General features: G+C 41.4%; 1 long non-coding RNA gene across 1 annotated transcript; it reads left to right on the top strand.

The window, feature by feature from the left end:
* Positions 1 to 204: 204 nt before the first annotated feature.
* Positions 205 to 20,056, top strand: LOC125464787 (uncharacterized). Its single transcript, XR_007250078.2, has 3 exons — positions 205 to 329; positions 19,084 to 19,235; positions 19,904 to 20,056. It is a non-coding gene; the product is annotated as an uncharacterized LOC125464787 (long non-coding RNA).
* The last annotated feature ends 4,810 nt before the right edge of the window (positions 20,057 to 24,866 follow it).

A 24,866-nucleotide genomic window follows, 5' to 3' on the forward strand; every position in this document is an offset into this window, starting at 1 on the left:
CAAAGAAAATGTGCATTGCCTTGTCATACTGCCTGCTAAAAGGCAGAAAGGAATTTAAGTTTGTCTTGACAAACAAAGCATCTGTATCTGATTTATACAGAAACACCCATCTGATTGAAATGTCATCCCACACAGCTGGGAGTGGTCTGAATGGCATTAAAGGCAGTAGTTGCTTCAACAGCTGCTGGCAGATTTATCACTGTCGTTCAACTCGCCTTCGGTTCTGGCTTGAGGAGCCGGCGTATTCTGAGAAACCAAACAAACCATATGCCGGAGACACTCAATAGTCCAGGCAGCATCCGTGAACGGAGAAACAGATTACAATTCAGGTGGGTGACCTTGCACCAAAACTGGAAGGTTTTAGACAACTATGGAGCTAGGGAAGGTGGGGGCAGCAAAGAAACCAAAGGAGGGATACAGAGTGAGAGAGGCAGGAGTGCCAAAGTGACAAAAACGATGATGGGAACAAGGAGAAAGGAAGCGGTAATGGGACATCTAGTAAAACAGCATTTCGATTCAGATTAAATGGTGAGGGCAGACTCAAACAGGGAGGGTAACATTGCACTTCTGGCAAAAAAGATGATTCGGGAATCCGGAAGTATGATGGAGATGGGGATTATATATTAACTTGGATAGAGGGCTGGATAATAGACAAGAATTGATAGTACATTCGAGGCATTATCAAGTTGGCAAGCTGTGATTGGGGGATTGTAGCAGGGATCAGTGCTGGTTTTCTAGCTGTTTACAAGATATATTAATAACTTAGAAAAAGAGGTCACGAGGAATGTATTTAGCTTTGCAAATCAGCAAATTTGTGGAATCATTGTAAAGGAATGCCTCAGCTCATACCACCTCCTCAAGAAGTGGCTTGGGTCCAAACATCTTTCAATTTGAGGAGCTGCAGCCCAAGACAAGTAAGGGCAGCAGTTAGGGCTGAAAGTTGTTAAACTCAGTGGTAATGCTGGCAGGTTATACCACGGGCAATAGGAGGATGAATTGTTTTCTTTGAGCTTGTGTCTCATTGAAATATTGTTGGAAGCCAAGAATGGAGAGATCAGAGTGGGAGCCAGGTGTGAGAAACCACTAGAAACTCTGAGTCACACTTGTAAAATGACAGAGCAATGTGATCAACCAATCAGCATTTGATATTTCTATTTTAGAGGAGATCACTGTGTGAGCGACAAATGCAGTCTACCCTGTTGGAAGGAATGCTTGGGACAGTATGAAGGGAGGACTTAAAAGGACACATGTCTTGTGTTTACACAGCAAGGTGACATAGGAAAGGGAGAAGGTGTTTAGGTGATTAAAAAATGGACCAGGGGGGTCACAGAAGGAGAGGTCCTTACAGAACGCTAGACTGGAGTTGGTGAACGGTGGGGTGTAAGATGCATTTGGTTATGACGTTGTGTTGGAGATGCTGACAGTGGGGGAGGGGGTGGGAAGATACATTGAATATGGACACTCTTGCAGTGGAAAGTAAGGACGTGAGGAAGCCTATGATAGTTCAGTGACGGTGGAAAATAGATGAGGGCAGAAATGCATAAAGTGGATGCATTGGTTGTATTTTTCCCAAAGTCCTTTGTTTCTAGAAAAGTACCAGAGGATTGGAAAATTGCCAATATGGCAGCTATATTCAAAAAAGGAGGAAGGCAAAAGTGACTAACTATAGGCAGATTAGTCTAACATCTACTGTTGGAAAAGTATTGGAATCAATTATTAAAGAAGTAATAGCAGAGCATTTGGAAAATCATAATCTAATCAAATAAAGTTAGCATGGCTCCATGAAAGGGAGATTGTGTCTGATTAATTTATTAGAGTTTTTCTGAGTAAGTCTCAACCAGAGTGGATTGAGGTGAACCAATAGATATCTTGTACTTAGTCATCAAAAGGCATTTGACAAAGGTACCTCAGAAAAGGATAAGACATAAGAGCCCATAGTACTGGAGATAGAATATTGGCACAGATATAGAATTAGCTAATGAACAGGAAACAATGAGTGGGGTTAAGGGGTTCTGTATCAGGTAGGTGACATGTGACCAACTGGATTCCACAGGGATCAACACCGGCACCTTAACTGTTTACAATTTATATCAATGACTTAGAGGAAGGAGGAGAGTGTACTGTTGCCAAATTTGCAGAAGGCATGAAAATAGGTTGAAAGGGAGGTTGTAAGAGGATTACAAACAGTTTAGAGAGAGATATTGGTATGTTACGTAAATGGGCAAAATGTTGGCAAATGGAGTATAACATGAGAAAATATTGGAAGGGACAACAAAAGAATAGAATATTATTTAAATAGAGAAAAACTGCTTAAAACTGCAACGCAAAGGGGCTAGCACACAGGTATAGCAAGAATGCTAATGGAATGTTGGCCCTTATTTCAAGGGGGTTAGAGTGTAAGAGTAGGAAAGCCTTACTGCAACTGTAGAAGGTGCTTGTGAGACCACATCTGAAGAACTGTGAGCAGTTTTGGTCCCCTTATTTAAGGAAATATCTCATTGGACGCATTTCAGAGAACATTTTAAAGGATGATCTTCGTTATGAAGGGATTGTCTTATGAGCAAAGATGAAACAGTTTGGGACTCTATTCATTTGAATTTAGAAGTATGAGAGGTGGTCTCATTGAACCATATAGGATTCTTAAAGACCTTGACAGGTTAAATGCTGAGAGGATGGGCCCCCTCATGGGAGAGGCTAGGACCAAAGAGCAAAGTCTCTGAATAAAGGGGTGCCAATTTAAACCTGAAGTAAGGAGGAATTTCTTCTTTGTGAACCTTTGGCATTCCTTGCCACAGAAACATGTGGGTACAGAGTCCTTGTGTATAGTTAGACTGAGATAGACAGATTCCTGATCAGTCAGGAAATTAAGGGTTATTGGGAAAGAGCAGGAAAATGCATGTAACGAATTTTGGATCAGCCATGGTTCTATTGAATGGCAGAGGAGCCTCGAGGGAGGAAATGACCTTCTCCTATTTCTATTTCTCATAGTCTCAAAATAAGTTAGACACAGTCCATGGCTTTTCGAAACTTGCTGAATTACAAACTGTTAGCTGATGAAAAACCAAGACACATCAAAAGTTCTGGTGTGGAAGGTTACATCATCAGAATGGATGTGGTATGAATGAGAACCCTGGAAAATGGATTAAAATCCTGACACAAAGCAATGTGTGAGGAACTAAATCATACCCAAGTGATAGTAGATAAGGGTGACATGATAATCCCCAGAAAAGAAGATCGATAACGTGAGAAAGGGAGGGAGATATGGTAGTGAGCTGTGAAAGTGAGGGAGGAGGTGTATTTTAGAAGCAATGTTGATAATTGAGATTATAACATTTTTCATAAACTTGAATCAAGGCAAACTGACATCTCGTATGCACTAATTTTCAGTATATCGACTAAGATGTATTTGTTTCTAATGGAATATGTTTACTTCTGTCACTAAAGTCAGTTCCAAAGTTGAAAGAAATGAGGCAGCCATAACCCAGTTTGTGGAGATGGCCAACATGAAGAACCAGTTTGTTGGAGAGTGATTTTAATGCACAGACGTGAGGCAGGTAACTCTCACTTTTGTGCTAAGTGGTAGGGTGAATGGCTGAAGTGCTCACACTGGGTTTGAACAACCTGGTGAAGTGCTTCTGCTTCTGCTATCCTGCACAGATCTTCCATAACCGCTTGGTATGCTACTAATATGGATGCACTGTCATAAATTTGAAATAGCAATAAATGCTCAGTTCTTAAATCATAAATCTAGAGCTGTGAAAATTAACACACAAAATAAAACTGGCAGTTTCCACAGCAACAGTGTAGTGAGCATTGCAGAGAGTTTTCAAGATGGTTCTCTGCAGATATACAGCAAACAAAGCTGTCAGGTCAACCATCACAATTTGCTTCACGTTTACATTTACTTACCTTTACATTGCAGAAGACATGAGTAATACCCTGAATTTAATGAGGGTCAATTACAAATTGATTGCAAGTAAATTGCTTTTCCTGCATGTTAACACTGTGCTATAATTAATGACTTTCCAGCTAACAAGTACCTTAGGGCTGGGAAAGCCTGAGCACATTCAGAGAAGTCAATTCACACTCAATAATTTGGAATTAGTATGAATCTCTTTGATTAAATTTGATATTGAAGATTTTCCAAGATTATGATTAATTCTTATTAACAGAATGTTAATGACAGGGAGAAATGTCGGTCCTGGCAGAAATGGTGTAGCACCCACCCCCACAGGCATTTTATTTCACATAACCTAATATCTATCGCCATATTTAGCCTTCAAATTGTTATACAGAAGCATACAAAAGTTTTCTTGACTATAATTTTATGGTCTCAAGGGAGATCATTAACTTTAAAAAACAAACTTTCAGTTAATATTTGAAAGAATTATGCCACAGGTTCCATGATTTAAACAAAGTAAAATTGCTATACAAGAATTAACAAAGCACTCACTACTAATTTAATGTTACTCTTTGCAAACTGTTGTCCCTTAAACTCCAAACTTTAGCATGTCACTTCCAATTCTGTTTCACTGGCTGAGCCAGCATTTATTGCCTATCACCAATTGGTCTTAAGAAGGTATTGGTGAGCTGCCTTCTTGAACTGCTTTGTTACATTTGCTCTAGGTATACCAACAGTGATGTGAGGGAGGGAGTTCCAGGATTTTGACCCAACGACAGCGAAAGAACAGCATTAAATGTCTAACTAAGAAGAGTGGTTGGCTTGGAGAGAAGCTTATAGATGGTTGTGCTCCCATCTGCTGCTGTTAGCGTTTTAGATGATAGTGGTCATGGATTTGGAAAGTGCTGTCTAAGGAATCTTGGTGAATATCTGCAGTCCAACTTGTAGATGGCATACACTGCTGCAACTCAGCATTGGTAGTAGCGGGAATGAATATTTGCAGATTGGAGCCAGTCAAGTGACTGCTTTGTCTGGGACAGTGTCAAGCTTCTTCACAGTTGTTGTAGTAGCACTTAACAAGGCATCCAGACAGAATTCCGTCAATAATTTGAAATTGACTTGTCACTGAATTGTGTGCCTTACGGATGGTGGGCAAGTTTATGGGAGTTAGAAGTAAGAGTTACTCGCTGCAAAATTTCTAGTCTCTGACCTACGTTTGTAACTATTGTACTTACGGCTACTCTAATTCAGTTTCTGCTTGATGGTAGCTCCCCAGCATGTTCACTAGTAAGGAACTTAGCAATAGTAATGGCATTCAATGTCAAGGAGTAGTGGTTGGGTTCTGTCTTGTTGGAGATGGCCATTGCCTGGCACTGTATGGTATAAATGTTATTTGGCACTTGTCAGTGTCAGACATTTGAACATGGATTGCTTCAGTATTTGAGGAGGTGAACATTGTGCAGTAATCAGTGAACATCCCCACTTCTGACGTTATGATGGAAGAAAGGTCAGTAACGAAGCACCTGAAAATGGTTGACCTCGGACATTACCCTGGGGGAATTCCTGTAAAGATGTCCTGAAGCTGAAATGACCAATCTCCAACAAATACAACCATGATTGTTTTTGCTAAGCATGACTCTAGGTTTGATCCCCTGGCTTGATGGTAATCGTAGAGTATGGCATACGCTTGGCCATGAGCTTACAGATTGTGGTTGAATACAATTCTGCTGCTGATGGTCCATAGCTCCTCATGGATGTTCAGACTCGAGTTGCTAGATCTGATCAAAATCTATCCATTTCGCACAATGATAGAGCCATGCAACACAATGTAAGGTATCCCCAATGCTAGGCCAAGACTTTGCCTCCACAAGTACTGTGCAGTTGTCACTCCCACTGATACTGCCATGGACAAATGCATCTGCAGCAGATATGTTAGTGAAGATGAGATCAAGTAAGTTTTTCCCTCTTTTTGGTTCCTTCATCATCCACTGCAGTCCCAGAGAAACTGGGTTATTAGGTATTTCCAAGATGAAAGTAATTATATTCTTGTTAGACAGGAAAACAAAAATGATTGGGAGTAGATGAAACAGATCAGTCATGATCTCATTGAATGGTGGAGCAGGCTCCAGGGGCTAAATGGTCTTTTTCTGCTCCCTGTTTTGTACGTATGCACACACTTCAACTTGTTGAATGTCTTCATTTGTCTTCTGTAATTGTCTTGCTGGTGAACTGGACATTTTCACATTCTCAGTCATGTTACTGCAGGACTATTGTTTACTCTGTCAGTGATACTGATAAATCTTCCTTCAGAGGTATTGAGTTAGAGCCTTATCCTTGCAGAGATGCCCTCATTTCTTTGGAAAGTGCTGCTCATCATCCAGCAACAAAATCCAATTTGCTCCACCACTTTGTTCACCAGGCTGCTTTGTTATCTGAACAACTTCAGTTAAACGCTGCACTCTGTACTATAGCATAACATTATGCTTCCGATAAAGTTTTTAAGTTTTGTGTTTTGTCAATGCTATAATGTTTTGCTTCTTTTACATTTCAAATTCATTTTTATCACAGTGCTGTACCACTATATTTTGCGCTGAGGTTTTTGATGCCCTTTCCAAATGAAACTCTTCCCAACTTCTACAGGCAAGTTGGAGGCTTCCCACTTCTCCCTGGGCAAAATTAACACTTTTGCGCGGCCCCTTGCTGAATTATTTAAAAAATAGATGTGCGGCTGCAGCCTTCAAAAATTTCCCCACCAAAATCACAGTTTAAGTTACAAATGTCCTACTTTTATTACAACCTTCAAAATTTTCTGGATATCTGGCTCTGGTTCCTGGGGCCATATCTAATGGAAACAGCTCATTTTTAAGGGTAAGTGCTCCTTTTCACCGTCTATCCTCTTTATTCTGATCTTTTTACCCCTTTTCAGAAATAATTTCTAAGTTTATCTTCGAAACCCTGAGCTGTTCCCACAGATTTTTCCTCTCTAAGGACGCTGTGATTTCCTGGCGAGACCCATTTTTACCCTTTTCTTATCCCACACCAATTTTCCTGCACCATGTGGCTCAGTGGTTAGCACTGCTGCCTCACAGTGTGAGGGACCTGGGTTCAAGTCCACCCTCGGGGATTGCCTGTGCGGAGTTTGCACATTCTTCCCATATCTGCTTGGGCTCGCTCTGGCCTCCTCCCACAGGCCAAAGACGTGCAGATTTGGGGTGTTTTGGCCATGCTAAATTGCCCTTAGTATGCAGGGATGTGCAGGTTATGTGGATTAGCTTTGGGAAAGGCTGGGTGGCAGGGATGTGCTCTTTGGAGGTTCAGTGTATACCGAATGGGCAGAATGGCCTGCTTCCACATTGTAGGGATTCTATGACTACCAGCTTTAAGAGGAAGATTTTCTTCTGGAGTGCTGCATTTACCCTGATGTAGCTTCCACCAGTGTAGCTAACCACTCCTCCATTTAGAGATAGCTCAGTCTGGAGCTGGATGAACACAGCAGGCTAGGCAGCATCAGAGGAACAGGAAAGCTGACGTTTTGGATCGAGACCCTGCTGAAGAAACCTGAAACGTCAGCTTTCCTGTTCCTCTGATGCTACCTGGCCTGCTGTGTTCCTCCAGCTCCACACTGTGTTACCTCAGACTCCAGCATCGGCAGTTCTTACTATCTCTGAGTGAGTTATCACTCCACTAGTTACGTGCTTCCAACTGCTGACTGACCAAGTCTTTTAAAGCAGCAATGTTCTTAAAGTGATAAACTTACTTTTCTCCTGAAAACCTTTTCTACTGTATCAAATGGATTGTTTCCAATTTTGTTACAGTGAGGCATCTATGAACCCTACCACTGATCATCATGTTATATATTACAATTCAAACTACTGGTGGCTTGTGGTTAGAATATTGTGCTGACGCCAATTCTCCTTTCTAGATATTTTTAATTCAATCTGTCCAGCCATGTTATTGACACATCTCTGGAGCAGGTGGGACATGAACCAAAGTGTTGTGGCCCAGAGGTATGCACACTACCACACAGCCTCCTCCAAGATTGCATCATGGCATATTTTATGTCCAGTAAAGGGAAGTGTGGACAATATTATCAGAAGCCTTTGGATTCTGGAAGGAAGATGGTGTGTTTCTCTGTAGTAGAAAATACCTGAAGACAGCCATCTTATTTTCCCTCACCAGTTGCTGTAAGCTGTTGCTTTCAACCCATAAGCCAGAGACTTTATAATTTGGTTTTTGGCCACTCTGTGCCTCCCGAAAGGAAGTGAAAAGTATCTGGACAGGCAGGCAGCACCTCCAACAATACAGCATTTCCCCAGTACTGCATTAGAGTAGCAGCTGAAATTTCTTTTTGCTAAAGGTCTTTGGACTGGGACTTGAACCCATAGCAGCCTGACTCAGAGCCAAAGTGCTACAGCTGACATTCTGGGACACACAGCAGAAGAAAGAACTCTGCAGTAAACCAAAATTTCCTATAATGAGGAAATTCAAAGGGGGTGATGAATTAGTGATAGCTGGACTGAGTGGATGATAGACAAAAGTTGACTGCTACTCTATTAGGAGTGATCAAAAGAATTAAAGGAACTGAAACAATACTTTTAAATATTCCATTCATTTATTTACAATCATAGCCCCCGTGCCATTTTCACAATATGTGTAGCTGTAAAACAAAGAAAAAACCATCATTTGATCCCCTCTTAAGGAACTGCCATTTGTCTTGTGTCTTCCTTCCTGTTGATGTCAACAGGCAGGGTGGGCCATGATAGAGAAAGAGCTGACTGGGATTTGTAACTTCAAATGCTACTGCAATTAAAATCACATCAGAAGCAATTATGAAAATAATAAGTGCCCAAAAATGAACAGTCCCTGTATTTTTTTTACTAATAAAGTGCAAAGTCCTTAAATAGCTCAGAAGTTAAGTACTATTACCTCTTGTAATACTGAGGTACACAGATCAGGAGTATCCCAGATTCAACCAATGTCCTGCGCTGTGTTATCTGATTAAAGTTTAAAGGGTAACAGAGGAACTAAGGTTGGCATTGGTGCCATTGGGCTGATTTAAGAAATGTTACTTTGCCTCTTTCCCTTATTGGAAGCCAATTTCAATTCAACAGTGCAGTTCTAGCTCAAACTGGAAGGAGTGTGCAGCAGACAGCATTGCTATGAATTGCACTGTGAGGAGGTGCGGTAGTATGTGTCGCATTGAAGCAAACTGAGAAGAACCCAGTATTAAACAGCACAAGTGAAGAGTGGTGAACTCGATGAGATAATGCCTGTAAGGTGTATTTTGAAATAGCTCAATGTTAGAAAGCACCTTACTGCTTCTGCTTTTTCTGCTAATTAAACTATTGCTGACCATTAGTTTAACTTTGGACTGTAGTGGGAATACTTGAAATGAAGAAAGATCACTAGTGTAATTACCAGTCTTTAAAGGGAATAACTAACAAACTTAATCTAAAAGGAAGTCATGGTGGAAGAACTTGCATCCATGATATGCTCCTCCTGCACTATAAAAACTGACTGTAAAAGCTTCTAGAATTATGTGAAGAGAAGAAGGTCATTGAAGACAAATGCAGGCCCCTTGCAGTTGGAAATGGAGTAATTACAATTGGGATCAAAGAAATGGCAGAAAAATTAAACACATATTTTCATTCTGTATTCACAAGAGAGGACGCAAGTAAGTTCTCAGAAATATTAGGAAACCAAGGGTCTGGTAAGAAGGAGGAATTGAAAATAAAATCAGAATTAGTTAAAAAAGAAATGGTTCTTGGAAAGTAATGGGATTAAAGTTTGACAAGTCTGTATCCCAGGGTATTAAAGGAAGTGCTCAGGAAATATTAAATACATTGGTCAGCATTTTCAAAAGTTCCATAGACTATGAAGCAGTTTCTACAGATCAGAGGGTAGAAAATATAATCTCATTATTTGATAAGTGAGGGAGAGAGAAAAAGAGAATTACAGAGCTATGAGCCTAACATCAATAGTGGCGAAAATGCTCGTGTGTATTGTAAAAGATGTGACAATAGAACATTTGGAAATCATTAACAAGATTAGACAAAGTCAGCATGCATTTCAGAGAAGGAAATCAAACTTAACTAATCTACTGGCGTTTGCTGAGGATGTAATTAGTTGAGTAGATAAGGGAGAACTTAGTAAAGTAGATATGTGTATTTGGATTTCAAGAAGGATTTTGACAAGATCCCACATAAAAATGCTAGTCTACAAAATGGTACATGGTACTGGGGCTAATATACTGGCAAGGATTGAGAATTGTTTGACAGACTGGTAACAAAGAGTGGGAATAAATGGTCTTTTTCCAGATGGCAGACGGTGACTTATGGTGTGCTATAAGGATCAGTACTTGCCCCAGGCTACTCATTGATATTTATAAGTGGTATTTATGTGGTAACCAAATGTAATATTTCCAAGTTTGCTGATGACACCAAATTGGGTGGGTTTGTGACTTGTGAGAAGGATTCAGAGCAATCTAGACACTTTGAGTGAGTTGGCAAACACTTGTGAGATATAGTATTGGTGAATAAATGTGAAATTTTACACTTTGGTGTGAAAAGTAGAAAGGCAAAGTATTATTGAAATGGTTGTGTATTGGGAAGTGTGGCTGTACAAAATGATATGGGTGTCCTTGTATACCCCAGAATGACAGTAAACTGGCTGGTGTCGCAAGCAATTTGGAAGACAAATCATATGTTAGCCTCCATTGAAAGAGTCTCACTTCAGTTACACTGGACTTCGGTGAGATTGGAGGAGCCTCCGAAATGTCCACATTCTTCCTCAACCGAGGATTCCCCAGGTCCGTTGTTGACAGGGCGCTCAATCGGGTTCAACTCATCTCCTGTACTTCTGCCCTCACCCCTTCTCTTCCCTCCCACAACAGCGATACGGTCCCCCTTAACCTCACCTACCATCCCACCAGCATCCACACCCAGAAGATCGCCAGACACCATTTCCACCACCTCCAGCAAAGTGCCACCACCAAACACTTATTTCCCACCCCTCCCTTCCTCAGGGACTGTTTCTTCTGGGACACCCTGGTCCATACTTCCTTCACTCCTAACACCTCCCCACAGCCCTACAGCACCTTCCCCTGTAACCAGAGAAGGTGCAACACCTGCCCATTTACCTCCTCCATCCCCAGTATCCAAGGGCCCAAACATACCTTCCAGGTGAAGCAACACTTCACCTGTACTTCCCAGAATCTAGTCTACCGCATTCGCTGCTCACAAAGCCGTCTCGTCTACACTGGGGAAACGAAGCGTAGACTTGGCAACCGCTTCACAGATCATCTACGTTCTGCTCGCAGAAAAGACCCTGAGCTATCTGTTGCCTGCCACTTCAATGCACCACCTTTCTCCCTGGCCAATATCTCGGTCTCCGGCTTGCTACAGTGTTACAGTGAAGCCCAGGAGGAACAACACCTCATTTTCTGCTTGGGGACCCTACAGCCCTCCAGACTCAATATTGAGTTCAATAATTTTAGGGCCTAAACTCTCCCGTGTCCCAGCCCCCCACCCCACACACCAGGCCTTGTTACCACGTAACCTGCCACTACACACCCCCTGTTGTTAGTCACTAACAGTCCCCATTAACAACTATTCACTCTCCCAGCCTGATCGTTAGCAACTCCTTTGTCTGTCTAACTGTCTTTCTCTCTCTTTGGGCTCTATCCTATCATTTACTCCCTACTCCAACCACCTCCCCATCTTCTGCATATAAACTGATGTTTTCCCAGCCACCATCAGTTCTGAGGAAGGGTCACTGGATCCGAAACGTTAACTCTGTTTTCTCCTCTACAGATGATGCCAGACATGCTGAGATTTTCCAACAACTTTGTTTTTGTTCAGTGAGACTACAACTGGAATATTAAGTGCAGTTTTGATCTCCCTACCTAAGAGAAGATTTACTTGCCATAGAAAGAGTGAATCAAAAGTTCACTTGGCTGATAATATATTTCTGACGAAGGGAGATTGGTTCGACTGAGCCTGTATTCACTTGCGTTTAGAAAAATGGGAGGAACTTGATTTATAAATCTAAATTTCTGACAAGACTAGACAGACTAGATGTAGAGAGGATGTTTTTCCTGGTTTGGGTGTTAGAGTCATGGTTCACAACCTCAGGATCCACAGAGAACTGAGATGCAGAAACACTTCATTCCTCAGAGGATGGTCAACTGGTGGAATTCACTAATACAGACGGCTGTGGAGGTTGTGAGGCTGTGTATATTTAAGAAAGAGATTGGTATGTTTTTGGATATTAAAGGCATTAAGGGGTATTGAGAGAAAATGTGAATGTGGTGTTCAGATAGAGGATTAGCTGTAGTTATATTGAGTGGTGTAGCAGGCTAAAAGGGCAGGATGGCTTATTCCTGTTCCTAGTTCTGTTTTAAAATATTCAAGGGCAGGGTAGGTAATTCTCTTAATCAGGGGGTTTTACTCCAAAAGAAAAATGCCTTTCATTTATTGGTTACTGTTAAAGGCGATCCTTTTTGGATGGAAATTTGAACAGATGTCTCATCTGCCTGTTGAAATGGATAACAATGATTTAATGGTGTTGTTTTAATGAAGAGTATTTCAGCTCGCATTCTATCCAAAGCCTTCATTACCAAAATCATTCAGCTCATCTGAACACAGGAACAGCCTTAGGTGTTTAACTGTTTGAGCCAATTGTGTTACCAATCAATTAGATTATGGTAGCCTACATCTCAAATCCACTTTCCCAATGTTGCTCCATATCTCTAAAACTAAATCTATCTATTTGGAGAAAGGAAGAACTTGAGATTTTTGCAACTCTTCTTATGAAAATGTAATTCCAGATGTACTAATCAATGGCCTAGCTTGAATTGTAAGATAGTGCAGCATTGTTCTAGATTCCTCAATGTTCTAGACTAAAGAAGATTTTAAAAAATTGCATAAAATGCAATTGTGCGCATCAATAATCATCAACATAAAATATTTAGATTGTCTTTGAAAACCTTTCAAAAGACACTTCTGTTTGTCCCTTTGTTGTCCGTTCACACTTGTAGTTCTCATTTGTCTGCGCCATGGTGAAAAAAGTCATACAGGAATGCTAAGGCAGAGTTTGAAAAATTTAAAAGGAGAGTCTAAATCAGAGAATTGTATTGAAATTTACGGAGAAGGCCATGAAACAACCCAGTTTATTCCCACGTTTCTTTGCAAAGGTGAAGAAGATGGAGTCCTGCTCATTGTGTGTGAACCAACATTTAACTGTTTCAGGATACTTGTGGGGTGGCACTCAGTTTCCAGTCCTTCTGCCATAGTGTTAATGAGGAGTTAGTACCCTACTAACGGGGACAGTGGCCTCACCCCGTTAACACTGGTGATGCAGCTGAGATGGATTTGAAAGGGGCATACTGCCGTTCAACCAAAATCCCATGGTGGTCGAAAACCTGAAATAACGAAAAAGGAAAACACTGAAAATACTCAGCAGGTCTGGCACAATCTGTTGAAAGAAGAGTGGAGTTGCAGGACACAGAAGAACTACTACTTAAAAGTAGGCAGCCTCTCAGCAGCAGTCCCAGGTCAGAGGGTGGATTTATTTTGGCCTTCCTGCATAAGGCTTTGGGATCCTTGCCTTTCTAAGCAGGGGCCACTATCACTGCTGCTGAGGCTCCTGAGTTTCTTGCCCACTCATTGGGCTGCCAGCTCTCAGGAACGGGTAGCAGTCCTCAATGGGACAGCAACCCCAGCAACAGCTGCCGCCTGTAAAGTTGTGTGGGTGGTCCCACCAGCTATCAGTGCAAGCTGCTGGCATTTCTGACAAATGTCAGGCCCTCAATGGGCAGCGCAATAGCTCAGTGGTTAACACTGCTGCCTCACAGCACCAGAGACCCAGGTTCAATTCTGGTCTAGGGCAGCTGTCCGTGTGGAGTTTTCACATTCTCCCCGTGTCTGCGTGGGTTTCCTCCCACAGTCCAAAGGTGTGCAGGTTAGGTGGATTGGCCCTGCAAGGGTGAGGGGGTAGATCTGGGTGTGATGCTCTTCAGAGGGTTGGTGCAGACTTGATTGGCCGGATGGCCTCTATCTGCGCTATAGGGCTCCTATGAAAGGAAATCTACCGTTAGTTCTTGATCTGGTTGTCATGTGATTCCAGACCCTTGTCATGCGTTCTGTAATAACTGAACAAATCACTCAGCTCAGGGGGAGTAAGGGATGAATATTAAAGTTCAGGCCTGGACGGTGAAACCCACATCCCATGACAGAATAAACAGACTATATACTGCTGGTAGGCCGCACAGAACACAAAATCTAACCCTAGTACTGACCAAACAGTAACTTGCTCAAAGGTCATTATGGCTTTAACAGTTGTCTTTTGACTTTGATTTTGGGAAATTCATTCCTGATCCATTTATAGCCAATAGAAACAGCCACCATTCATGTTGCTTCCACCTCCTTCCTGTTTCAGCATCATGGTTCTGGTGATGGTTGGGGGTGGGAGAGGAGATTTGAGGGTGAGGCAGGGCTTGTTTAGTGGTACGAAGCCTGGAGATTTGGGCCTCAATCTCTCTGAAGGTACTGCTGAAGCTACAGTTAGGTCAGAGCCAAAAGCTGCATTTGAAGAATCCAGAATCATTGGGCACACTAGCCTTTAGGCCCAATTCTACCTATTACAGCTCCATCAAACAAAGATGATTTATCTCTCTGATTTATCCTCATACAAGATATCCTTGTTTTCCTTGGCTCCACAAATGACTGTAGGCTAAGAATTTCGTAGACCCTGATGCTTCTCCTGTTTTCTGAAGCATCTAACTCCATGTCACTGCTACTGCTTTTGAACCTTTATCAGCTTCTGTCCAGCACCTTTGCAATGTGGTTTAGAAAATGAAATGTGGTCGACAGATTCTCAGTAATGAGGCCTGGAATGCTTCAAATGCCAAGGATTTTCTCAACCAGGTGTCAACTGTCAGCTGCTGAACACATTCCACTTTTCACAGCCCGCTGTTGCATTTTGCAAACTGCTCCACCTTAGACTGACTCATCCTCAAGTGACAAGTTAACCAAATTCTGAAAATCAAACCAGCCCTTAAATCAAAGTCAAGTGCTCCCAAGGCTAGAATTCTGAACCTTGCGATTACCCATGTATTGTGAAGGGCTGCACTTTCTTTTTGCTGATGCCCCTTTGAGACCTGTTCATGATCCCAGCCGATAGTAATACTGGACAAGTCAGGTCCTTGAGTGAAACCTGGTTGAATTAACGTGACATGTTTTATTTTCGCAATTTGGTTGCCATGGTGATCATGGTCACTGAATATAGTCAAACACAGTGGCTGTCGATGTAATTTTAACAAAAGAACATAAGTATATCACAAACAAAAAAGAAAAATATGTGCATATAAAGTAATTTGGAAAGATCTTATCTTAAAGCACAAAGAAAGATTCAATCCTTCGACCCAGCAATACCCTTAAAACCACCAAAACCTAGTGAAGTACTACCTTTACCGTCGCTCTCCCAAATGATGAGGTCATTGCATTTTCTTTAGGTGACTTTCTGAACATTAGCTGGAGGTGATTTTCTCCATCTCTAGCAGACACATACAGGCACAGGCTAAATCGCTGACATCTCTTAGTAATTCCTAGAAAAGCTCTGTACTTTTACCTACCTTCTCTCTTCGGCACTGTTAAACCGATGGCAGACTTCTCTCTGCCTCTGGTGGCCCTGAAACTGCCAAAATTAAAACTTCCCTTCCGTTGGTATGTATCTTTCCTTCTTCCAAGACAAACCTGATTGTGGCCCTGGCCTCTCTTTCTATAGGTTGAGAATGCTGAAATTTCTAAACACTTCAACAATTTTCTCACCAGGTAGCCTATCTAGTCATTTAGCTTTAACCGCATGTTTCCTCAGAAATGTTGCTTTGAATTCACTGTACAAATTGAATTTGTAAACATTGTTTTGAAAAAAATCATGTTTGCAAAATAACTGCAAAAATGCATTTCCCTCTGCTTTTGTATCCAGGTTCCCAAATGAGGATAATAAATAATAAGCCTACATCACAGACCAAGTGGGTTGGCATGTATGCTAAAAGAAGATTAATTGGTTTCATTCTTCTGACCTGAATTTTGCTCTAAATGGCCAAATCACTATTTGAAAGAATTATGTTCCTTTCAGCCATTTCTTTGGCTTCTCTTCGTGGGCTCGTTTATTTCATGTCAGTTTGCAACTAACCAGAAGTCAATTTGCTGTGCACCATTCAATGTCTTTTCATCAAGGACCCTCGCAGCTAGAAAGAAGAAATCTCTATCCCATTACAGTGAGTTTGGGATACCGAGGAGAAATGCTTCTTCATATAAAAACAATGCTTGTTCTTGGAGGAAACAGTATGTGTCCATTTCATTCCTTTCGACAATTACAAATTATACACTAAAATACCACGAGAAAATGCAACCCATACACCTGGAGTGGTAACTTACTAAACTTTATGACCTGCAGTTCTGGAAAGGCCTTATTTGCATTTCTACCTGTCTATCACTTTCACCATAAATCAATGATGTTCTAGTAAAAGTGCAGGTTAAGAGCAAACAGCAATGAAATACAGAGAGAGAAGAGAGAGCTTGGATTTTAAGCAACTGTATGTTCATTGTGAATGTTCACATTTGAATGTTTTAGATTTTAAGTTTTGGAAAATGTATTTTGTACCTACTGCTAAGTTCTGTTTGACTGTAACACTGTTGGTGGCACCATTCCCTTTGAGTCAGAATAGTCTAATTCTGTTTGCAAAAATGACCATGACTTACTGGGTGCCTGCCAGTTCAACACACCACCCTGTTCCCTGGCCAATATCTCTGTCTCAGTCTTGCTGCAATATTCTTATGAAGCTCAGCACAAGCTGAAAGAGCAACACCTCATTTTCTGCTTGGGAGCCCTGCAGCCTTCTGGACTTAATATTGAATTCATTAAATTTAGGGCTAGGGCACTTCTCCCATTGTCCTTACCCTTAACCCCACACACCAGGCCTTGACATCACATGGATGCTACAACAAACAGTCCACTGTCAGCCACTAATGGTCCCCATCAGCAGCTTTTGATTCCCCCAGGCTGACCTTTACACATTCCTTTGTCTGCTCAAATGTTGTTCTGTCTCTCTGGGCTTCGGTTTCTGAATCCCCCTCGTTTTGAAGTCTGATTGAAATTCTTTTGTTTCAATTTTTTTTGTGGTGGTTACCTGGTAGCATTCAGAGTGAGAAAGGGCCTTTTACAGTGCAGGAGTCTTTAATGGCTATTCTCAAGCTGTTACCTTCACAGCACCCTAGCCCACGTCAGGCCACCTATATATTCAGACTGATGGTTGCAGTCACTTTTAGCCATCTTTCTGTATGTCCTTGCAATGAGTAAACATAAACATGCTTGCAAGAGATGCCTTCCCGTTGAGGCAGGGGTGGGTGTGTCGCTGGTCTCTTGTTATCTCATCTGTTTCAGTCTTTCATTTTGAAGTTTCTCTGATTCTGTACAAGGGGCAACATTCCCTGGGTCCGCACAGGACTCTGCCAAACTATTACTGAATTTACATCTGCAGTCATATTTTGGTAGCAGAGACTTCTTTTTAAAGGCACGGGTTGGAATCAAAAGTTCCACATGTCCATGGTACTTTGGGGTTCTGATCCATTGACATGACACTTATCCTGCAGGACAAGTATAATGCTGATAAACCACAACTTGATTTTGGACAGAGGTCCCACGCAATCTATTAACACCTTGTGGAATGGTTCCCCAAAGCCAGCACTGACATTGTAAGTCTCATTGTGGGTTGGGATTTTCCCACACACTGGTCACCAGGCAAATTCTGCAAAACCTTACTATATCATTGTGGTGCTTTGTCCAATAAAAGTGCTGGTTTTTGCAGGCTCGGCTTTTGCATAAACCCGCCCAGCCATTGGAATCACATGAGTTAGCCACAACATTTCCCTATGGTACCTCAGGGAACATCACTCATCCACTCCTTGCTTGCAAGTCCGTGAGGTTGTATCCATTTCCCCATCAGTACTATCAGTTTAAATGCAGAAGCACTCAGGATCTTTTAAAAAGCACATGTTGTGCATAAAAGCAATGGATCAGAACCTCAAAGTTCTTATGGACAAATAGAACTTTCAATTTCAACCCAATTTTTAACTGCTTCAGAGTTCTAATCTATTATCATAACAGGAGGTACCATATTTCGGGTAAAAACTTAAACTATTTCCCATTTATCAGTTGGGTGAAAAAGAAAAATCCATTGCAATAATTTTGAAGAAGGCTGTAGGGTTGGGAAATGTTATTTTTTGTATTCTGGCCAATGCTTATCCCTCAACCAATATCACAAAGGCAGATTATCTGGTTAATATCAGTTTGCTATTTGTCAGAGGTTGCTGTGCACAAAGCGACTTCTATGTTTCCTACATCACAACAGTAGCTACATTTCAAAAATATTTCAAAAGTTGGGCCAATCTATGTTTTAAGAAGTGTTTGTTAAGGGCCCAGATGCAAAATGACAACTTTCCTGCCCCTCAGATGCTGTCTGATCAGCTGTGCTCCTCCAGCTCCACATTTTACCAACTCTGACTTCCAGATCTCCAATCATTTCTATCTCCTTGTGTATTCCTACTCTTTGTTTCCTGTCTTCCAACTAGTTCTTCCTTCATGTCAGTACACTTCCAATTTTATGCATTTTACTTTTACGTAATAATCTCTTATGTGGGCCCTTGTCAAAAGATTTCTGAAAACCTAAATAAATCACATCCACTGGCTGCCCCTTATCAACTCTACAACTACATTCTTGAAAGATTCCAGTTGATTAGTCAAGCACGGTTTCTCTTTTGTAAATCCATGCTGATTGAGACGATAAACATGTTTGAGCAAGAAACTGTCTGGTGTGTCTAGAGCAGGATGGTTTCATGAGGAAAAGCTGTAAATGCCACCCACAATCTAGTTTTCTAGTTATAAGGGACAGCACCAATTCAATATTTGTTATGGTAAAAGATGGAGCATTTACTTAGTGTCCCAGATAACAGAGAGCCGAATCCGGAATTTGAAATAACTGTACATGAAGCTTAAAGTCCAGCAACCAAGAGACTAAATTATAGATTATGAAAAATGTAGAATACCATTTGGACTTGTTATACAAGGAATCATCATTCTAATTTTCCTCTTTCTATTATGTTCTCTCTCTTCATTCATAGGGCCATTTCCTGAGTTAGCATCCCTTACATTGCTGCGGTTTGTATCAGTATGCCTCTTGTATCATCATGTAAGTGATATCATCCCATCATCAGTGAGACCCCTGATTGTGCTATTGGAGCTGACACCTTTGGTCTGTTCTCTGCAATCAAAGGTATATACTTTAAATAGTTTTCTCCACAAGTATTGAAGTAAATTTTGTTTTTAAGTTTTGAGTTTTTGATTTTTCTCTGCTGTTCACACCTGTACTATTAGAGGAACCGCTGTGGACTTAGATTTTTTAAAAAATGATCTTTTCCACAATACTGTACAATACTTTAGCGTACAGATACAATTGTTGAAGAAGCTGTACGTACTGCAGATGTCTTTGAAGCTAAGGGGCAACTTTTTCATGCAAAGGATGATGCACGAATGGGATGAGTTGCCAAGTGGTGGAGGCTGGTACAATCACACCATTTAAAAGGCATCAGGCTGGGTAAATGCATAGGAAGGGATTAGAGGAACATGGACCAAATGCTGGCAAATGGGACAAGATTAATTTAGGATATCTGGTGGACATGGATGAATTGGACCAAAGGGTCTGTTTCTATGCCGTACAGCTCTATGACCCTATGGCTTATCTGTAAGAAAGAAACCTACTTTCTTCACTGAAACTTCTTTTTATTTTGGTTTGATATTTACGTGCAGAATGCAGAGTGCTGCAAATGTATGATGTGATGTTTCTACTTTTACCTCACCGTTTCCAGGTAAAAATTGTCCTCGGGAATTGGCTTTAACATTGAATCCAACGTTAAGTATTTTCATTAAATTTGCAATTTTCAGGAATGTAATCCTGACTTAAAGTGAGGACACCCAGTATATGGATCTGAAAAGGTTAATACCGTGGAGTGCCATAAGCTTCACCCACGGTGATGAGGTCAAATAGACTTATGGGAAGCACAGCTCAGGATCTTGATGGAGTGAGGTCTACCATCTGGCGGTCTTCAAAGTTTCTGTAACAATGTCTATAATGTGGATGTTACCTGTAACTAATTGATATCCTGCAATAAATAATTTCTTGTTAGCTACAAGAGGTCCTTCCTGTCATTTTTCATCATTCAAGGGATGATGGCTAGACGAGCATTTATTGCCAATTGCAGTGGGCAGCTAAGAGTCAAACATATTGCTGTGGGTCTGAAGTCACATGAAGGCTGGACCAGGTAAGGATGGTAGATTTCCTTCCCTAAAGGGCACTAGTGAACCAGATGGGCTCTTCTGTCAATCAACAACGGTTCCATGGTCATTCCAGATTTTTTATTGAATTCCAACTCCACCATCTGTCATGGTAGGATTTCATCCTGGGGGTTCCCAGAACATTATCGCGGTTTCTGGGTTAATAATCTAGTGATAATGTCACTGGGACTTCATTAGACTGGGTAATGTTTCCCCTTGGCCACACTAGATGAAACAGGGTCTGTGGTATCCTTCACCTAAGGGCGAAGGTGATAGCACCTTATGTCACGACCAGCAATCAGAGGGGCATGCCCAGATAATAACGGTAAACTTATTGGAAAGGGAATCTAGGAGCCTGCAGTTTCATCAGTAAAAACATGTCACCTCAAACTTAGAGTCTACAGCAAGTTGCAAGATATGTTAACTTTAGATAGTCACCCAGTTTTCTTTTCCACCAACAAGCCTCTCTCTAGCTGTAGTTGTAATTTGGACAGTAAAACGAAAGGTTATCCAGGGTTTTGATCTGGCCAGCTGGCTTGCCAAATGGATTGATCCTGCACTGTTGATCTGCAGTGCAGATAAAACCTCCCTCTGATTTTCTCCTCTCATTTCCCGGTTTGTGTACTTGTCCAGGGAATGTAGCAAGAAGAATATGAAGCAGCATTGTCAACAAGATGCCTGTGGAGCTTGAGGTCCCAGTGGGAGTAAAGGGCCTCACTAAAAACTTTCACCCAGTTTGATATTCCCAGGGCTTCTATCTGAATGCCTGCCTTCTGAACAAATGAATAGCCTTCAATGTGCTTTGATAACTGGGACATTTGGAGTCCTGCCAATGATTCAGGCAAATAAAATTAAAACACAGAGCTCAAAGATTTATTTTGAGGAGGCAGAAAATATAAGACAATTAAGGAGGGTGTGGCGAGAGGGCAAGTCTATGCTGAAGACCAAATTAAAGATTTATAAATTTCCTTTTGAATGGTAATGTGATTCTTACAGGAAATATCAAACTAAAGATTAACTTCTTACAGATTTTTTTTAAATGGCTGGATATTATACAATAAAACAGACACACAATGAGTAAAATGCCAACTGTAATAGCAGTAGGTATTCTCTTTGCTAAGACTAAGTATTATTAAGTCGACAAGACAAGGAATGAAGCTATATTAAAATAACCAGACTGACAAAACGCTCATACAATAAAGCTCAAACCTGCCAGTTGTATTATGAGCCATTACATTCTGACAAGCGTAAGATCTGAAAAGAAATCATTTTAACAGCTCTTGGCCCTAGCCTGAGATAGCAATGAGGACACTGATGTTAAGTGGATTTGTCAGCAGTGCTTGTGATGGGATTTTGTGCACTCGGCAAACAGAGAGGATTTATCCCTGTGTCACTTCATAATGAGATAGACAGTAACTTCAGCATTTTCACTTCACTAAATCCGGGTTGGAACCTTCCTCCCCAATGGTCTCCCACTTGCTTCAGTTGCTGAGCCATGTAATTAAAACCCACGTTCACTCCAGGTTTACTGCTGGTGACATTCTGTCATGTTCAGGCTTTAATTTTAAAATAAAATGGCAACAGTTGTAGGAGCTATAGGGGCCTCAGAGTAAATACAGAATCTTTGCTCACTCTTACCTCACCATTTTCTTCCTTTTAATGCAAACCATGTAATAAAGATGGTATTGATATGAACACTGTGTTAACTGAAAGTGGATTTTTAACTGAATGACTCAGTTATTAGTGTGTTTTTTTCTTGCTTTCCTGAAGGTGCCAATTCTTGCAGGGCACAGTGGCACAGATATAGACAATTCTGACAGAATTAGTTCAATCCCAGCCTTCCAGACCACTAACCCTGTTATCCTTTCATTGTGGCAGCTAGTTTTTAAAAGACTGCCCCACCCTGGAATGTTATTCTTGTCAGTTGCGTAAATTGAAACTTCCATTTATGTAGGGAAATTCATTCTAATTTCCCCTCAATGCACCTTTCACAATGATGAACTGCATGCCATGAGCTCCTAGAGGCTTATCTTTCAGTTTCAGTTTTGTTCTACCGTTTGAGAAGCCATGTATCAAATCTTACAAAAGGAAGGTGAGGAAAGCCCTCGATTGCACACTCACGAGAAGGTCAGTCAGTCCATCATTCCTGTGCTGGCTCTTCGATAGAATGACCGAATTAAACCGATCAGAGCCATGCATATAAGATAATAAAATGTGAGGCCGGATGAACACAGCAGGCCCAGCAACATCTCAGGAGCACAAAAGCTGACGTTTTGGGCCTAGACCCTTCATCAGAACTCTGATGAAGGGTCTAGGCCCGAAACGTCAGCTTTTGTGCTCCTGAGATGCTGCTGGGCCTGCTGTGTTCATCCAGCCTCACATTTTATTATCTTGGATTCTCCAGCATCTGCAGTTCCCATTATCACAGAGCCATGCATATCTTTCTTTTGCAGTTTCTATCCAAAACCCTTTTGAATCAGCTTTCACCACCTTCTCAGACAAAATGTATTTCACTTCATAACAATCCACTGTCTATCTTTTACTTCATCTTTATACTTGTGGGCATTTATTAACCTGGCTTTAACGTTCTCTACTCCAAGGAGAACAATGTTAGCTTTTCTGACCGCTCCACATGAATGAGTCCTTCGTTTCTTTCATAAATTCTCCTCTGCACCTTCCCCAAGGCTTTCATATCCTTCCTGAGATCTGACAGCCAGAATGAAAACAAGGAAGATTTGCAATTTTATAGAGTCTTTTGTGACGACTGAACAACGTATTGTTTGAACAGTCGATGAAATAATTTTTGAAGCGCAGCCATTGCTGTGAAGCAGAAAATGCCACAGTCAATTTGCCTGCAGCAAGCTCTCATAAACAACAGTGTGATAATGACCAGATATTCTATTTATTGTGATGCTGATTGAAATTTATCTATTGACCAGGACAATGGTAATAACTCTGCTGTTCGTTAAAGTAACATCATGTGTGATTTTATATCAACCTGAGAGGACAGTAGAGGAATTGGTTTAGTATGTTCTATGTTCTAATTCATCTGAAAGATGGAACCTCTGAAGTACAGCCCTCCTTTATGCTGCACTGAAGGGCCAGCATGGTTTTATTATGCACAAGTCCTGGAGGCCATCTACATATCTCCCATTCCTAGTGTCTCCACTGAGCATGTACACTGTGCTCCATTCAATGCCATCTCTGTAGCCAATGCTTGTTTATAATATGATAACCTTATAACCACGCCACAACCTCATCGGCCATCCCACCTCCTAGAGCCCAGTTATTATTCAATTACTATTAAGAGCCAAATAGGCTACTCTGAGATATCTCCTTACAAATAATAAGTTCTGTAGAGCAGTTGAAGAAAAATTCTTTGCTTCTACATACCCAGCACTTGCTGGGAATGCATGGAGTCATAGACATACAGCATACAATAGACTTGTCAGTCCAATTCGATCATGCTGACCAGATATCCTGAATAAATCTAGCCCCCTTTGCCAGCTGTGGCCCAAATCTCTCTAAACCCTTTCTGTTCATGTATCCATCCAGATGTCTTTTAAATGTTGTAATTGTATCAGCCTCCACCACTTCCCCTGGCAGCTCATCCCATACATGCACCACCCTCTGTGTGAAAAAGTTGCCCTGTGGGTCCCTTTTAAACCTTTCCCCTCTCACCTTAAGCCTATGCCCCTCTAGTTTTGGACAATCCCACTCTGGGGAAAAGACTTTGCCTATTTACCCAGTCCGTGCTCCTTATGATTTTATGAACTTCTACTAGATTACCTCTCAGGCTCTGACACTCCAGGGAAAACAGCCCCAGCCTATTCAGCCTCTCCCTGTAGTTCAATCCCTCCAACCCTGGCAACATCCTTGTAAATCTTTTCTGAACCCTTTGAAGCTTCACAACATCCTTCCAATAGACCAGAACTGCACAGAGTATTCCAATAGTGGCCTACCAAAGTCCTGTACAGCCACAACATGACCTCGCAACTGCTGTACTCGATGCACTGACCAATGAAGGTAAGCGTTCCAAATGCCTTCTTCACTGTCTTTGAAATTAGTCATTGAATTTTTACTGCATTATAAAAGGCAGTTTAGCCCATTATGTCTGTGCAGGTCATCAAGCATCTGTGTACTGTGATCCCATTTTCCAGCACTTGGCCTATTGCCTTGGTTGTTGTGGCATTTCAAGTGCTCATCTGGATACTTCTTAACTGCCTTGAGGGCTCCTGCCTCTACCACCCTAGTAGGCATTTTATAGAGTCATAGGGTCATACAGCATGGAAACAGACCCTTAGGCCCAACTCACCCATGCTGCCCGTCGACGATGAATAGCCAGGGTCTTTTTCCTTGTGCAGAGGAGTTCAGAACTAGAGGACATGGGTTTAAGGTGAGAGGGGAAAGAGTTAAAATGGGCCTGAGGAGCAATATTTTCACGCAGAGGGTGACATGTATATTGAATGAGCTGCCAGAGTAAATGTAGAGACAGGTACAACTCTAATATTTAAAAGGCTTTTGGACTGGTACGTGAATAGGAAAAAAGTAGAGATATATGGGCCAAATGCAG

Source organism: Stegostoma tigrinum, chromosome 27 (genome assembly GCF_030684315.1).
Source record: "Stegostoma tigrinum isolate sSteTig4 chromosome 27, sSteTig4.hap1, whole genome shotgun sequence".
Taxonomy (NCBI): Eukaryota; Metazoa; Chordata; class Chondrichthyes; order Orectolobiformes; family Stegostomatidae; genus Stegostoma; species Stegostoma tigrinum.